The sequence below is a fragment of the Mus caroli genome, chromosome 13 (genome assembly GCF_900094665.2).
Source record: "Mus caroli chromosome 13, CAROLI_EIJ_v1.1, whole genome shotgun sequence".
Classification (NCBI taxonomy): Eukaryota; Metazoa; Chordata; class Mammalia; order Rodentia; family Muridae; genus Mus; species Mus caroli.
In genome coordinates, this window is record NC_034582.1 from 16,018,840 (window position 1) to 16,023,703 (window position 4,864).

The 4,864-nt window shown below is 36.0% G+C and overlaps 1 pseudogene across 1 annotated transcript; it reads left to right on the top strand.

Annotated features, from left to right (window-relative positions):
* Positions 1-2,382: 2,382 nt before the first annotated feature.
* LOC110308621 lies at positions 2,383-2,830 on the top strand (annotated as a pseudogene). Its single transcript, XR_002379582.2, has one exon. The product of XR_002379582.2 is annotated as a prothymosin alpha-like (transcript).
* Positions 2,831-4,864: the final 2,034 nt, after the last annotated feature.

A 4,864-nucleotide genomic window follows, 5' to 3' on the forward strand; every position in this document is an offset into this window, starting at 1 on the left:
GGGTATAGGGAACTTTCGGGATAGCATTTGAAATGTATATAAAGAAAATGTCTAATAAAAAAAAAAGAAAGAAACCTCAGAATATAAAAATAACAAGTCTGTACAAGTGTTTGTGACTATTATACTCAAAACAGATAGAATAAGACACAGACTAATGTCATTCAAGACTGTAGACATATGAAATTATATTCCTACCAAAATTATATTCGACAGTATGTAAAGAGAATCATATAGAACAACCAAATCTAGATTATTGTGTGGAAACAAGCCTATTTCAAAGTCTATTTGAAAAAAATGCAAGCAGTGTGAGTGATTATTTAAACAGGTTGAACAGAAAACACATGATCATATGAATCCATACTTAAAATCCTTAGCAAAATTCAACATTTATGATTTAAAAGCTAAGAATATGTGTAACATTGAGTAAGCAATCCCACAGGCACACATCTTAAAAAGCATTAGAATCCCTGTTTTGGGTTTTTTTTTTTCCAGTTTGGGAATGTACAACCTAATTACTGGAAATAATACACATATTCAAAACCAGGGTATTGTTAGAGAAAACACTAGTAAGACTCTTTATGTTTAAATTCTCATTTAAATAAGAAATGTAGTTGTTGACATGAGGAAAATTATTCCTGGAAATATTTAAGAGAAAATAGTTTATACACATTTATGAACACTATTTTTATTTTAAAAAGCTATATGTATAAAGTATCAAGTAGAATACATTGAACTGTAAATATTAGTTATATTCAGACTAGACTTACTGATAAGGATATTTGAGAACATTCTGACTAGTTTTTTTAATCTTTGAACAATAAAATGATTTAGTATATGATAAAAAATATTTAAAAATAAACAAAATTTCCAGTCTGAGAGTTATTTATTACTGAAAGCAAAGTCTTATGAAACTTAATTTAAAAATAAAGTCAGAGACGTGCTTAACTCTAGAAAACATTTATTCTCCTCCCAAAAGCCAGGTATGGAAATGTGTATTAAAATGGTAATTGACTGTTGGTTAAGTAAACAGTATAAAAACCAGTGTGTGAAAATTTATTTTGATTTATGAATGTGACTGTGATGCCAAAATGATTTTAGTGTTGATTAGATAAATTAACACAGAGAAAATACCTTTAAAATTAAAATGGCATATTTGCATGAGTATAAACACCTTATTAGACTAAAGTTAAGGTTTGCACATTTTGCTATATACAGCATAACTTAGAAAGGTGAGGGCAGACAAAAAGCATGCATATAAGTGACACAAATATCCTTCCTTTTTGTTTAAAATGTTCCATGCATTTCTAAGTCTAGTATTGATTCAATTACAAAGTAAGAGCAGTGAGACTTCTGACTGATGGAGCGGTTGGTACCCCAGGAACATTCCACCGGAAATCACTACAAAGCCTGAGTAGGAGAAAAGAGTCGGGGAAATGTCAGGAAGCTGAGTTTCCTTGGCTGTAGATGAGGGGAAGCCGTCTGAGGAAAAACATCTCCCAAGATATTAACGGTCTTTAAATTGTGAGGTGATATAAGAAGAAAGTGACTTCTGAAAGGGCAAATATTCAGCAGAAATTTCAATTTGAGATATATCAAAGAGAAACAGATGTGTTGAAGACAGGAATGTTGGGAGGGGCCCTGGAAAAGTTCTTGGCTTCTATTTGAAACTCTCGAAGGATGCCGCCAGGAAGAGAAGGGCAATGCCAACACTAACCACCACACAGAGGACTTCTTGCTCTCATCTGTTCAACAAAGAACAGAAAAAAACAACGGCATGCAGGAAATCACCTTTTTCTATTTTTTATACAGTTCAATATTAGTGGAAAAATTAGCAGGCATGAGAAATAGGAAGAAATCAGTGCAAATTTAAGAGATTAAAAAGCCCAGAAAGCAGAATAACAAACAGAATACTGTAAGTATATAATTTATCAAATATCAGCTTCGAGGTAGATTTAACTATAAAATCAAACCAAACCAAACCAAAACAAAACAAATTAAATGTGGGGAATTTCCTCACAGTATCAGAATGTACAGGTAAACTCAAGTGGAAATCCTTGGAATTTGGATTGGAAATTCATAGGCTCTATTAGTTCAGCAGACTCCTAAATAGACTAAGCTTAGTAACATAGCTGACTCTGAAGAAGGAAGCAGATACCAGAAAGCTTGTCAGCAGAAGGTATCCAAATTGAAAAGGAAACAGGGAAAAGGGAAATAAAAATTAGGACTGGCTGCTCTGAAAAGCCATCTTTGCATTGTTCTTGGGTCATGCTCCGCCCTCACTGCAGCCACCTTCTCCGCCCACCACCTCCTCCAACACGGACAGCTTTCTTGCCAGAGTCCTCGAACTCGACTCGCTGCATGGGACCACGGGCGTGCTCCACCATGTCAGATGCGGCAGTGGACACCAGCTCCGAGATCACCACCAAAGACTTGAAGGAGAAGAAGGAAGTTGTGGAGGAGGCAGAGAATGGAAGAGATATACCTGCCAATGGGAACGCTCAAAATTAAGGAAAATGGGGAGCAGGAGGCTGACAATGAAGTAGAGGAAGAAGAGGAAGAAGGTGGGGTGGAAGAGGAGGAGGAGGAGGAAGGTGACGGTGAGGAAGAGGATGGAGATGAAGATGAGGAAGCTGAGGCTCCTTACGGCAAGCGGGTAGCTGAGGATGATGAGGATGACGACGTCGACACCAAGAAGCAGAAGACCGAGGAGGATGACTAGACAGCAAAAGGAAAAGTAACCTTACGCANCGTGACCTATTCACCCTCCACTTCCCGTCTCAGAATTTAAACGTGGTCACCTTCGAGTAGAGAAGCAGGCCCTGCCAGCCCACAGCCGTGCCACCCACAGATGACATGTTCTCTCCACCACCCCACCAAAACCACAATATGAATCGGCAACATGGGAGGAAAAAAGAACCAGAACTTCTCAGGCCCTGCATTTTTTCTTAAAAATACGTTAAAAGGAAAAATGTTTTTGTATTTTTTATTTACAGTTTATATTTTTGTACATATTGTTAGGGGTCAGCCATTTTTAATGATAACGGGTGACCAAACCAGCCTTCAGAGCGTTTTCTGTCCTACTTCAGACTTCACTTGTGGTGTGACCATGTTCACTGTAATCTCAAAGGAGAAAAAAAAAAAAAAAGCAAAAACAACAACGAAAAACAATCTTATTCTGAGCATTTCAGTAACTTTTTTGTGTATGTACCTAGCTGTACTATAAGTAGTTGGTTTGTATGAGACGGTTAAAAAGGCCAAAGATAAAAAGATTTTTTTCCTTTTTTCCTTTTTTCCTTTTTTTTTTTTGTCTATGATGTTATTGTTTATTTTTTAATTTTTGGCCTGTTTGATGTATGTGTGAAACAATGTCCAACAATAAACTGGAATTTTATTTTGCTGAGTTGTTCTAAAAAAATAAAAAGCAAAAACAAAAAAATTAGAAAAACAAAAACAAACAAACACCCCAAACCTTAGGATGTATGTAACTGATGTGAAAAACTGAAGAATGGGCATAGGCAGATACAATATGTGAGTACATTATCAAAACTAATTTCCAAAACTGATGATTAAAAAAAATCAAACATCACCAACAAAAATAAGTAAAAATAAAAAAATTAAAACAGGTTCTCAAAGTTCAGCCGCCTCTGAGTAGGATCCACACAATGCAAACCAGCTCCATACCCATGCAAATAAACTGTAGGAAATGGTAGACATTAAAACATCTTCACAGCAGTCAGAGAATAAAAGAGGCATTCCATCCGAATGAAATGCAACTCGTCTGTAGCTTTGTATCAACAGAAACTGGAATACAAAACACAGTGGGAAAATATCATTAAAAAGCTGAAAGAAAATAACTGAAAGCTTAGGACATTTCTATCAACATAGAGATTAAAATAACCTGGTGGGTATGCGAAACCTGAAAGAATCAACACAAGCCCCTTCATATGTATTAAGGGTAAACCTTTAGGCAGAGTAAAAATAATTCCATAGGAATTGCATTAATAAAGGCAGAAGAACCTGAATTCAGGTTAACCTCAGTGAGTATTATATAAACTAATATTAATGTTTATGAAATTCAATATATTATGTGTGACATATATGAAATTCAATGTATTATATATGCTATGTTAGGCAGAAAACGTAATGAAGCATTTAATGGATGTCCTTGAGACACTAGAACAAGAGGAAGAAGTCAAATTGGGTTAGTAATGTAAACTGTCCTTATATTAGATGAAACCTGACATCAGTAGGAATTAATGCCTATCACAATCTTTAGATCAATAGCTTTCAACCAAGGGCACGTTTGCTCTCCAAGGGACATTTTGAAACGTCTAGAGACTGCAAATGTTACACTTAGTGGTGGGAGGTGGGAGTAGAGAGACTTGAGAGGGCATTTACTGGGTAGAGGTAGAAGGTACCACTTAACATCCTGTAGAGAACACAGCAGCCCTTTCAACAAATTCACCTGGCCCAACATCTCAGCACTCCTACGGGTTGAAAAGCAATTTATACATCCAAAAGAAAGGTGGAAGGGTTTCAAAGAAATAATGCTGAAGAGAAACACAAAACAAGAATAACATAGTAATATCAAAATTCTTTTTTGTTTGTTTGGTTTTTTGTTTTTTGTTTGTTTGGTTTTTCGGGACAGGGTTTCTCTGTATAGCTAATATCAAAATTCTAATCCATCAGCTGATACAGCCTTTCCAGTAGTTTCATCTTAACACAGGCTCACTTCCACCTGGCTCTGCTCATCATGGGGCTCTCAACTTGTGAGCCCTTTGAGGGTTTCATATCAGATGCCCTGCGTCTCAGCCATTTACATGAGGATTCTTTTTTTTCTTTTCTTTCTCTTTTTTTTTTTTTT